This window comes from Lutra lutra, chromosome 1 (genome assembly GCF_902655055.1).
Source record: "Lutra lutra chromosome 1, mLutLut1.2, whole genome shotgun sequence".
Taxonomy (NCBI): Eukaryota; Metazoa; Chordata; class Mammalia; order Carnivora; family Mustelidae; genus Lutra; species Lutra lutra.
Window position 1 is genome coordinate 44949758 of NC_062278.1, and position 14103 is coordinate 44963860.

Here is a 14103-nt window from a genome sequence, read left to right on the forward strand (position 1 = left end):
ACATAACAGATTTGCCAGACTTCCACTGAGTGAAATGTAAATGATCATTGTGAAAGATAATAGATAGCTAGACACCTAGCCAACTAGTTAAATAGAGCTGATCTATACTGCAGTCAATGAATTCAAACAGTTTTTGTGGGGGAGCCAGGACGGATGGCTACATAATCCATATTTATACTGCGTAGCGCTCCAATATACTTGTCACCTGGTTCAGAAAAAAGAACAGCTGTGGTTAAAGTGAGGTAAGTATTTTTCTTTTTAAAATATGGGTAATACTTGAATTTGATGCCATATCTTCGAGTCCTAGATTGAGAGGACTTTATCTTAGATACCACAGTTTAGAACAAAACAATTGTAACTGATAAACAGTGGGGATAAAAAATGAAGCATATATTTCAGGAAATTTATAACTTCTAAATTTAGAGCCTAGGATCACTTTTGAGGTTTTTCAGTTTATTCAAACTTATATTCATTTTATATCCTAAAGATATGTAATAGAATTTCATTAATGATAAAGTGATTATGTAGAATGTACTGGAAAACCTCTGCTCATCTTAACATTTTATATTGGTTAATAATTTATGTTTTAACCATATTTTCTATTTATTATTTTATTTGAAGCTTAAATATTTTTTAAAAGAGTTGATGCAAGCTTACCAATCCCACTTTATAGGGCATACTGAAATTCAGAGAAGGAAAATAACCATCTGAGTCTCACTGTACCTAGGTGAAAAATTCAAAATACAAGTCAATTCTACAATCTTGGCAATTTTTATTCAAGGGCTATATAAAAATGGATTTCCTTTTTACTTATAGAATACATAATTTATCATTTTGGAAACATATGCTTTTTAAAGTATTATATGTTGCTATGTATTCAAGCTTCTCTAAACTATAATAATTTACTTTCTGTCATGATAATGTGTCTGAGGAAAATGGAGAGAAGGCAATTTCCATATTGGGTCCCTGGGACTGAGAGTACATACTACACTGAGAGATTAGTGGCCCAAATCAACATATCTATGAACCTAAACAGTTGAAGGTTAGCTGTTGCATGGCCTAACTGATCTGCTCTGTGTGAAATGAAGGATTCAAGCACATTTCCACATAGTAAGTGGGAAGCAGAACTTTTAGAAAAATTAGTTACTGATTTTAGTCAGTCAAAGACCACCACACTTTTCTTTGGAATACAAAATTCCAAAAAGCCAATGGGTTGAAATTAAATTTTATAATATTTAGCATGTTATGCTTTAGATGGGCAGGAGAGAAAGTGTCAAGATCTATAGTTAGCATAACTCTACTCAGAAAGTGAAGGCTTAAGTTTAAGTGATACAAAGTCTAAGTTGTGTATCTTGGTGAGATGAATAGTTTGTATTAAAAAAAAAAAAAGGTGAAGATGAGGTACTATATTCTGTCTTGACAACAGGTTATACCTGTATGCCTTTTCTTGTACTTGTAGGTGCTTTATCTCACAGGGGTCAACGGTGCTAGTATGGAACTGGTGCCCCAAACAAGGCAAGGACTTTGCTTTACCAGAAATTATTCCAAGTGTAAGGAGAAAAGGAGTACGGACACAAGCTAACTAAAATCTGACTTTTGATCTTGAGGAAATAAGAATCTAGTACAGGTAAACGACTCTGGTAAACTAAAAACACTGTAAGGCTGGGAAGAATGGATCTCTTATATTCTGTATTTCATGTAAACCCTGCAGCCAGGTTACAGATACCTATTTTCAGCTACTGTCTACAGAGCTAAACTGTGAGCTTAATGCAGGATTGAGTTTTTAATTTCAAATCTTAAACACTAGAGACTTGAGAAATACTTGATACACTATCATTTGAAATGTGCCCTTTGATCAGTCATCCATACATAAAGAGTGAAAAATAAAAACTGATTAAATTAATCATATATACTACAGACCTCTATGACAATTATGGTACTGGAAAAAATCCTGAAACTTTGAGCATTTTTTAATTTTAATTTTAATTTTTTTATTTTTTAAGAAGATTTATTTACTTATTCCAGGGAGAAAAAGGCAGTGATAGGTGGGGAGGTGTAGAGGGTGAGAGAGAGGGACAAGCAAACTCCGCATTGAGAGAACAGCGCTACATGGGGCTGGATCTCAGGACCCAGAGATTGTTGCTTAACCGCCTGAGATACCCAGGTGCCCTAAGTTTAAGCATTTTTAATAATTTTTTTAAAAAATACAAGATTTGTATTTTCTATGCATATGACTGTGTTTTATTCGGTAAAGATCTTTCCCTGGTTTACAGCAGAGGCTTAGAAAGTTTCTCAAGACATAAAATTAGGGAAGTATACATTTTTTTTAAATGGAGCTGTGTAATTTTTCACTCATTGATCATAAAATAAAAGTTTTAAATAAACATTTGATCATTTGTTTATTTTTGCTTTTGGTGCTTCAGCTTTTGGTATCATATCTAAAAAATCATTGCCAAGACCAATGTCAAGGAGTTCTTTCACTGTTTTTCATTAGTTTTATAGTTTCAGGTCTAAACATTTGTTTGTAAGCCATTTTGAGTTGATTTTTGTGTATGGCAGAAAGTAAGGGTTCAATTTCACTCTTTTGCATGTGGATATCCAGTTTTTCCACGACCATTTATTATAAAGACTGTCTTTTTTATGATGGTAACAACATCTTCCATGACATATTAAAGAGAGGGAAGAATTAATTATTTGAGCCTGCCTATAACTTTTCTTCAAATGAATGTAATTATGTGGATTAGGTTTAATGGAAAATGGTTGAAAATTATAATCAAATAAAAAAATAATAGAAAAAAAATCAGAGCCTTGGAAAATCTGAAGGACCATAGAGCAAGTTTCAGAAGCTCCAAAGACATGTAAGTTAAGGTTGTGAAATAGTTGACATCACTTTGTCATTTCCATCCAATCAGAATTTGTGCACATGGTATGGGTAGACTAATATGTGAAGAGAGTTTATCTTTCAACTTAAACTGAAGTCTTTACATTCCTAAAACAAAGGAACTGCCACTTCTTGGGCTTCTCTTTCTGTTTGATAAAAATCGGACCAACTCAAGCACAATTTACTTGAAAGTTAAAAGGTGATTTAATTTACATGTGATTTATATATGATGACTTGAATAAAACAAACATAAGAGAACTGCTTAATTTGGGAACTTAATTTCACATGATACAGTGTTATTTTCTGATCAAGTATTTTATGACCATGACTAGATTTTTTAATTTAAACTTTGAGTAATATTACTGATGACCTCACATGAAAATCTTATCTTTCTTTTTAAAATATTTATTTATCTGATTGTTCAAGACATATGATTAGCTCCAGCTGTCTCTGTAGTAAAATTGTCTTAAAATAACCAGCTTGGCATTTATTTATTTCACTGTTATACAAAATTTTTTTCAAAATACACATGTTCCTCCAGGCACTATAGTTGTAACAGACTATGTTTTTATTTCTGTAATTAATCAAGATTCTGATATTGTAACTAAAAGGCATACATAATGTAAAGCAGCATATATTTTTATATGATCTATATTATACAAAAAATATTAGTGTTTTTCAAGATATATTCAAATACTTTTTAATAGAAACTAATACGCTTTCTCTTTGATCTCTAGCATTGGCTTGAATAGTCATATGTGGCTCTGAAGTTAGCCAGAATTTAGTTTGAACTTTTGTGCTTTAGCAAGTTATTTAATATTTCTAAGCAACGATTTTCTCATCAAATGGAGATAATATTAGTTTCCATCTTTTTTGCACTAGATGTCTATAACTATCAATATACAAATATATATAAGTACATTTATACAGGAAATGCTGTTATATATCAAGTGAAAATAACCACCAATATATACGTGTATACAATGACCAACATGAACATGTATATTTATATATATACATGGTATATATACTATATAATAGTACATATACTGTCAAATACTAAAATATATATGCTCCTATATATATTGGTGGTTATGTTTACTTTATATGTGTGTATATATGCATTTTCTTGTATATTTATACTTAATATATAACATTACTATATGTATATATGTATATATGCCCATATACAAGGATCAATATTATTGTTACATATATATCATATGTAATACTATTATTGACACATGGAAATTTCTCAGGAGTACTTATGCCATTGCTACCATCATCCTAGTTGTCATCAGTTATTTTCAGACTTTTCTCTCAATCTCATTTGGTTATTAGTAGACTTAATTTTAGTTTAATATATATAATGACATGTAATACACATAGAAAAACCTAAATACTCCTTCAAGAAACTGTTAGAACTAATAAATAAATTCAGTAAGGTGTCAGGATACAAAATCAATACATAAAAATCTGTTGTGTTTTTACACACTAATAACTATCAGAAAGAGAAATGGAAAATAATCTTATTTGCAATTGAGTAAAAAAATACCTAAGGAATAAATCTGACCAAGGAGGTGAGAGATTTGTATACTGAAAACTATTAAAGCACTGAAGAAAGAAAATGAAGAAGACACAAATAAATGGAAATATAGTCTGTGCTCATAGACTGGAAGAAAGAATATTGTCTATACTACCCAAAGCAATCTACAGATTCAATGCAATCACTATTATTCCAATGCCATTTTTTCATAGACATAGAAGAAACAATCCTAAAATTTGTATGAAATCATAAAAGACCTTGAGTAGCCAAACTAGTCTTGAGTAAGAAGAACAAAACCAGACACATCATGCTCCCTGATTTCAAATTATATTACAAAGCTATAATAATTAAAACAGTATTGTACTGGCATAAAAAGGCACACATAGATCAATGGAACAGAACCGAGTCCAGCAATAAACAAATATAGTCAGTTAATTTATGACAAAGGAGCCAAAAATATACAATAGGGAAAAGACAATCTCTTCAATAAATTATTTTGAGAAAATTAATTTCTTCAACTCTAAATACAGGTTGAATTCAAGATCCGTATTTATAGGCTATTCATTATATGGCTTTATTTCCTGGTTTATCTGAAATTTGTATTCTTCATCTGGTCATCAATAATAATAATCCCATACTAATCCTTTATACTGTGGTGTTATGTGAAAAATCAAAGAGGGGGGCAGACAAAAGCCCTTTCTAAATTAAAAATCTTTAAAATTTATGAAGGTTACAATTTCACAAATTTAGAAGGCAAAACAGTCCATTAGTCGATCCTAAATCATTCCCTAGTCCTTATTAGAATTTGAGCAAGAACAATTTTAAAGCTCTAAAACCTAGAGCTATTAATCAAAATATTCAATAATAACTTTTAATACTCAAACTTGTATGCTACGTTGTTAAATAACAGTTATTAGAACTTTTCCTGATGATCTTTTTCTAATATACCACTAGTAGCTTGAGAAATTATGTTTAAGTCATAAACATAATAACAAATAAACTATTTCCTATTTGTCACTGAAAACATCATGCACAATGAACAATGGACCATGCCTTGAGCATGAAATTCTGTTTATCAGTGTGCTTTTGTAAAACAAATTGCTTTTTTAAATTTCTCACCTTTCAAAGAGTAGGTTAGAAAATCTGTGCTAGTTTCAAGAAGAAAAAAGATACTGTATTAGGCAGCCTCTCTTTTAACATATTAATTGGCAGATATGTGACAAAAAGAGCTGTGGGAGGATATAAAATAATGCTTGATTTTAGCAATGTACTCTTGTTTTCAAAATGTGTACTGTATGAATACTTCAGTTCTACAATAGCAGGTATCACAACCATTTTTCAGTTAAGAAAAGTAACAATCAGGAAGGTCATAGGCTAAAGCTGGTGCCAAAATTCCAGGCCAATGACTTGAAGTTGTATTCTATCACTATAACTATCACTTCATATAGTACGTACATTATAACTGTGTTAGTCACACTAAAAATAATATCAGGAGCACAGCAGTGCACAATATAGTTCCAATGTAAATGTGCCACACCAGTTTAAAACCCTACAAGTTTTCATACCTCTGCCAAAAATTCAGAAATAGTAAAAATGTAAATCAGATAAATTAGATAGTATTTAGTAAAAGTTTACCATGCACAGAGGCACAGTTAGCAATTTGGGAGTTTTCAAACCCAAAACCAATATAAAGCTCAGAAGTATGACATTACAAGACGACTTAAAAAGTGAAAATAAGGAAATCGTTTAACCTTTACAATTGTTGGTTATTACAAAGGGTATTTCTATTGCAGGGGTTTGGTTAAAGGTGATTGCCATATACCATTTGGGAAGATGACTAAAGTTCCATTTATGATTATCAGATGCATTTACAAGAAATAACTTGAGTTTTGCTTATGTTCGTGAAACACGTTAGATTTAGTTTTGTTATATGGCTTAATTTTTTTTTTTTTAACTTGGTCGATTTTCAAGCCTAGTCTCCATTTATTTTATTTTAACATCTCGTATCTAAATGAATGAATTAAAGAAATGTCCCTGCAGATCTAGTCCACAATTTGGGTCTCAGTTTTAAATTTTATCATTCATTAAGACTAGATTTCAATTATGAAAATATGTAATGCAAAATTTGATTTGAAAATTAGAGGAGCATGCAGTGATCTGAGTACAAAGAATCAGGTATTTTGCAACAGGGGGTTAAATAGACAATTTATGGAAATAGGCCCCATGATTTTAGCAAAAATTTTAAGTCTCCAATTTGTAGCTGCCAGGTGCAACAGAGGCCACTGACAAGAAGCACTGAGACAAATTGAAAGGAGAAGTTGCAAGTTGCTCGGAGATGTCCAAAGGAGGCAAAGTTTCAACCTGAGTATTTAAGTATTAAATTTGATATTACAGCAACTGAGCAGTGTGTTAACCTTCTCACTGACTTGTCCATTTACCCAGTGGTTTATACCAATGATTTCCTATAGAAAGGCAAAAATGTATATTGTCGGGATATCCTGGTATATGCCTGTATTGAAAATTCTGATAAGGATAATCTGAGGCTCTATTGAACAAGACACTAATAATCAAGTAATTGCTCTATAGTATTATAATTAAGTATGATGAGCCCTGATAAATGCCATTTATTAGTCTGCTGTAGCATTTAATTGATCTAATACTGGGCAGAATTTGAAAAGATTGAAAACAGGATATAGTGAAGGGCAAACAGTGAATCATGCCTTATGCTTTAAAATGTACTTTGATAGGAAAACCATTCACATCCTCATGAAACAAAATTAAATAGACAAGGGATTCTTTAAGGTCATATACACATAATGATTGTTAGGGACAGGAGATATGGCTCCATCTTATTTTTCATTCTTATTTTCAAAAAGGACACTTCTGCTACTGAACTCATGTAATAACCACAAATTCTATGTTCACTTTTACATGTGTCATAACTTTACAGAGAAACTGACTAGTCTCTAAATGTAAAGACTAGCATGTTGTGAGGACACAACATTATAGCCTGTAACAGAAGTTACAGAAATGAAATGAGGTTGAAGAAATGGGAATTATTTAAAACTTAGAAGATACTTGTCTGAGGAAAGCAGCTACATTCTTGGGACTGACTGGGAAGCAAGGGCTTTTGGTGAATGCATTCAACGTGGCATCCATGCTTTCTCCAGCCTCCTACCTCCAGGTCTGGGGTCTGAGCCGTGGCCTCCAGCCCAGCTGTCCCCACAGCCCACGACCATCTGTCCTGCCCATTTCTCCAGCTTCATGGGGCATTTTTGCAACATGGGAGTTTCTTTCCATAATCTGGTCCTTAGCAGCTTTTAGTAAAGCCTAGGACTGACCTCCTCAGATTTTGCCTCCATTTCAAAGGTGTGCCTTTCCAGTTGGCTGGAATTTTGCAGACTTCTCCGTTAGTCCTATACTATCTCTTTGATAAGACACAAAGCATGCTGCTTCACCTGGTGTAAAGGCCTCTGGTTGCCTGGGTGACTCAGTCCTCTGTGTCTGCTTCCACCTTCAGGTCATGATCCCGGGGTCTTGGTAAAGAGCTGGCTTTCTTGCCCAGCAGGCAAGCCTGTTTCTCCCCCATACCAACTCTGCTTCTATTGCCCTCTTGTCAAATAAAATCTTAAACAAATGAAAAAACAAAACAAAACAAAACAAAAAAACTTAGAAGATAAATCTTGAAGGATACATATAAATAAAGTCATATAATGAATGGCCTATAAATATCTTCAGATAATCGACTTGTTGGCAAGGAAAACTGAACTCAGATTTGTTCTGTATTGTTTACAATGTCCTTATTCAAATTACAGTGCTCTTATGACTATACTATTTAGCCTGAGTTGTACCATGGTTATAGTGAAGTTCATATGTGTGTATTTTTTATTTCTTCTCCACAGCCACTTCCCATCTCAATAACTTAACCTAATTTCCATTTCTCCTTGATGAATTCTAGAAGGTCAGTTCAGTGTTTGACAGGCTTCCATTCTCAAAACTCAAGACTGATAACAGGACTACCTTAACCATGAACAGACAGTGAAGACATTATCTTTATGGCTTTCCAAATACTGCATGTCTTAATTATCCTTTTTTGTGCTCCACTCACATTTTAGATGGACTATTCAATTTTGCCATGTGTCTCTAAAATATAAACTGTTAACAAAGATTACTATTTGCAAGAACACTGTAGATACTCACGAATCTCCCCAACAATAGTCTTCTACATCTGCATGTATGTTATTAGTTGATCAACTTCTGGATCCTAGTCTAACTCGTTCAAGTCACAGTCTACTGCTATGTCACTAAGTTGGGTTGATGAATCTTCAGATACCATATCCAAAGTGTTTATTTTGATTCAAGTTTTATAGGTCCACCATTAGTTTTCTGTCACTATCATTCTCATTTTCTATATCTCTAGATCTAACATTATTACTTCTGTTTCCAATGTCACTCCATCGTTTGTTTTTTTTTTTAAATTGGAATATCTTTTGTATATTTTCCATCAGAAAATAAAGATTGATTATTTTCATCAATGTCACTGCTTTGTGTTTTTTACAGTGCAAGTTTCAATGTTAATTCTATCTCCTAGAATAATTATTCTTTTTATAACCATAGGTCTCTGGTTGTTAAGAATATGAGCCTCATAATGAGAAAAAAATTCTGAAAGATTTGCAAAAATAAATAAGTGTTGTGACATTTTTTTTCTAGTTCATTTTTGAACTTTCAATAAGATCTTTTTAATTAAAATATCCAGTAATACTGTCATAGGCAATTTTATTTTTTGAAAGGGAAAAATGGATTTTTATTGTTTTAAAACAACAGAAGGTTTAGAGTTTAGGAACCAAATATAATGTTAACACTTCATATTTTGTTTAAGATTCAAGGTTTTCTATGAGCTAAAACAAAGGATAGAATTTTTAAACCAAACTCATACAAATCAATATCAAGAATTACTAATGAACAGCATGGGCAAAGCAAAGAGGTCAGCTATTCTAAGTGTGACTCTTCAGGTCCTCTGCCCCACATGAGATGGGAAGAGGTTATTTCACACAGCAAGAAGAATTGTAGGATATGACATATCTCCATTTTATGTTCAAGTAATTTTATATGTTACATAAAACTATCCAAGATTCTATAGATGCCAATTTTGTTTACCAAAAAGCAATTGTAAGCCAGGACTACCATATCAAAGGCATTCCATTGTTAAAGAATCCCCTACTAACAAATATCACTAGTCTGTATATTAGTTGATTATCATGATGCTTACAGGGAGTTTAAACCTAATCTCCCACTTTCATTCTCAGTGTGTCCCTGATAATGCAAGATAAATGGATCTCAAGCCAATAAACTAACTCCTTTCTTCCATCTACAAAACTTAACTTGATCCTGAAAACTGTAAGTAGAGTGCCCAAGCAGGAAACATCAATTTTAGAACCCCACATTAATCCTCTCATTTTGATAGAACTGGGACAAAAACCAGATTTGCCACCAAGGATGTTCTTTTCTTTTCATCATCTTTTACAATAAATTCTTTTGAAATTACCTCCAAAGTGAGTTTTAAGGGCAACTCATAGTTCTTATGGCATGACTTTATGATTGTTAATATTTTTTTATAAAAATACAAATTGTAAACTTTTCAGAAAAAAAATCTTAATACTGGATTCTAGGAGCAAGGGTAGCGTTCTCAATTACTAGAGTCAGGAAAAGTAAGGTGAAGTCCTAAGTTCATGAAATCTACTTACAAGAATAAAAATTGAAAAGAATTTAAAAAAACAATATTTAAAGATTTCACTTATGTGCTTTATTTATATTTATATTTCACTTATGTGCTTTAAAAAATATAGCTCCTATTCGGGTCTATTTCTCTTGTCTATTTAGCACAGAGTAGACATTCAAAGTACCTGAGGCCTACATGACAGCCACATAAAAATGAAACTAGAAAAAGAAAAGTGTGATGAAAGTATTTTGTTATTCACATTAATTGAAGAATGAACGTATTTCTAATTTGCTGGTGTATGATTCATTGAAAGTCACAGAAAAGTGAATTGAGTAATACTTATAAATCCCCAAATGCAAGTGGTCTCAGAGAAGTATTAAAGTCAAGGGGCACTGCTTTCAAAGAGTTAATCAAATGGTCCAGTTTCTGCATTTCTCTGAGAACACCCAAAGATTTCTAGTTTCCATATGAAAATTAAAATTAAATTACCTTTTTTTTTTTTAAGATTTGATTCATTTGTTTGACAGAGAGAGATATAGCGAGAGAGGGAACACAAGCAGAGGGAGTGGGAGAGAGAGAAGCAGGCTTCCCACAGAGCAGGGAGCCCGATGCAGGGCTTGATCCCAGGACCCAGGGATCACGACCTGAGCCAAAGGCAGATGCTTAACCGACTGAGCCACCCAGGCGCCCCTAAATAACCATTCTTAATGTACCATTTCTTTATAGATTTTCTTTAGTAAAATCTCAAATTTTATCCCCAGATTTATCCATGAATGATTTTCTTTTTCTTTCTTTTTTTCCTTTTTTTAATTTTTTTTTAATTTTTTTAGATTTTATTTATTTATTTGAGAGAGAGAAAGCATGAGCAGGCAGAAGAAGAGGGAGAAGCAGACTCGTTGCTGTCTGGGGAGCCTGCCATAGGTGGGGCTCTATCCCAGGACCCTGGGTTCATAACCTGAGCAAAAGGCAGAAATGTCACCCAGGTGCCCCTTCCTCTCACTTCTTTTTCTTATTTTTTTGCAATGAAGTCTCTTCACTCTAGAAAGCAAGAATTCTTATTCTTGAGAAACTGAGTTGTGGTAAGAAACCCACTGAGCAAACAGGAGGTTCTATTTAGTTGATAGAAGAATGAGAAAAGACATTTATACTAAAAATCAATATTCTAATATTTTAGCCCTGTCTTACTTGAAATCTACATTGTTCTAAAATCAGTTACAAAAATAGAAATGAAAAAAATTCTTGGTTTGTCAAATAATTGAATTATTTAATGTAAAATCTTGATTTTTAAAGAGGAAAGTTCAAAAAAATATTAATGTAGTTGGATTCAACTTGTAAGTTTAACCTAAAAAGTATATCATGTTTTTAGTAAAACCAAAATGAGTTTGTTGATATTTATTTATTTTATATAAAAAGGTTAATCCTGTTAAGAATGTTTGTATGAAATACATTTTTAACAACATTCAGAATGCTCCAAAGTACCAACCATTTGTTGGATTTTTTTCTTTTTTTTTTTAATTCTTCTTTGTTGGATTTTAAAACAAAGGGTAGTATTTCATTCATACAAAGAAAAATAAAATTTAATGTTTAAGGAACTTACATTATTATATCTTATTCATCTATTGATAAAATCTTATATCAGCAAAAATGAAATTAAGCTCCATTATATAGGAGTTAAAATTATGTAAGAATCAAAAATTCTCAAAATTTCTGTAAGCATCATGACAGTAATACTTATGAGTAAGAAATATAATAAATATTTTCAATTGATTTTCTTTCTATAAAAAAATTTGTGAAAAATAACTCTAAAACTTTGAAGTAATTCCATGTTTTGTTTTCTTTTGCTTTGTTTTTCATATGCAAATAGAGGATATAGGCAGCAGAAAATTCTTAGCATTTCTATACTTTTTTTGTACCAATAGCAGTGGGATACTGATGAATATTATTATCATTGAGCTTATATGACCTTCAATTCAATGTTTATGTGTACATAATAGCACATATCAAAATAAAGCAATTAATTTCTGGAAATGTTCTATAAAAAATATTTTGATTTACCTTATGGAATCCTTTCTTAATTAACTAGGCTTTCCAAAATAAGTCCATATGGTATGTGAATTGGGAATGAGCAAAATCTGAGTTTTGACCCTGTATTTTACAAAAATAATATCATTCTATATCTCTGCCGTTCAGTTTTTTTTTTTTTTTTAAGATTTTATTTATTTATTTGACAGAGAGATCACAAGCAGGCAGAGAGGCAGGCAGGGAGAGAGGAGGAAGCAGGCTCCCTGCTGAGCAGAGAGCCCGATGCGGGGCTCGATCCCATGACTCTAAGATCATGACCTGAGCCGAAGGCAGCGGCTTAACCCACTGAGCCACCCAGGCGCCCCGCTGCCTTTCAGTTTTATCTGTTGTTAAAAGAAAAAGATGAAATTATATCTGATGTTCCTTCTAGCACCGTGATTTGATACTTTTGTTTTGTTTAATTGGAAGCTTTGGATTCCAGCTGGCATTTGATGAGTTATTATTTATGGTCATTAAATACCTGGAAATGTTTGGTAGTTGAAACTCAGACTTCCTACTGCAACCCAATAAATGTTAATGATGAGATAAAAGTCTTTTATCATTAATATTGAAACAATTAAATCTTGTTTTGTTTTGACAGTTTTAAGACACACTTCCTTAATATACACTTGTTCCTCTTGTTTATGTATTTTCTTAACAGCTACTCAGGCATTTTCTTCTGAACATATTCTATTTCAGTTTTATGTAGCCTTTATACAAACACCTATTGCATATGTGTGCAAATGAAAACTCAGAATCAATATATTCTAACCTGTGGCAAAACAGTTGAGTTTTGGAAATTCCAAGTGCAGAAGAAAAACTTAGAATGTCAAATACTCATAATTTTTCTAGAAAAAGAGCATGCTAAAAACAATTAACCAATGAACCAATCCAACAGTTCTCTTTGAACACACTTCTAGGATGATCTTAGCTCTAGGATGCTGAGTGTGAGAATACATTAAATGAAAGCCATTTACAGCTTAAAAAAAAAAACTATCTGAAGTATACATATCTTCATTATCTCTTCAGCCTAGAGCTGGCCTAATGAGAAATAGAGTTTGACTCTGTAAGGGTCACCATCAGGCATTTACCAATTAAAACACGCATTTGTCATATTCTAGTTATTGTATTGTGATTTGCTTTTGTGTTTTTTACTTATTAGGATGAAAGTTAATCTGAAAGAATGAGGTGGAAAATATTTAAATAATAATCTTTTAAAAGGTGAGCAAAATTGTTCTTTTAAGAGAATGTCATTGACAAATTGAAAAATAAATCTAACTTCCAGAGACAAAAGATTTATTCTCAAGCAGAAATTTTTACAACATGGAGTAAGTATGAAAAATTGAGCCCCCCTTCCTTTATCATTTCCTAATTGTGTCCTACATATGTCCTATTAAGTATAAATTGTTCCAAATTATTTGCAGCTGATTTCTATGAAGTATAATTCTTTCCTGCCCCATTTAACTTAAGGGTCCTCTTACATAAAAGAGAGTATATTCTTAGATCTAACTTTGTGTGTGTGTGTGTGTGTGTGTCTGTGTCAAAGATTTTTAGAAGAGCCTAAAAAATTTTTAAAAAATTTTGTACAGATGTTTGTTTTTTTTTAATCTGATTTAAGAGACCCTACTTTAAAGAAGTAAACTATGCTATTTTTCTGTGCATCACTTTATTCTCAAAAAAACAGCTAAGCATACCTAATTATCTCAAATTGTGTACAAGGTTTTATAAAAATAACAACTATCACAGAGGTTTAGTTTATATTGTTAACAGATGAGAAACAATCGATCTGATTACTCTTTGAATAGACCTGTAAGGCAATTTTCAAAAGGAAAATCTTCCTAAAAAGAAAGCTAATTACCACTAAAAGAATTTAATTATTCCAATGTTAAACTCCCA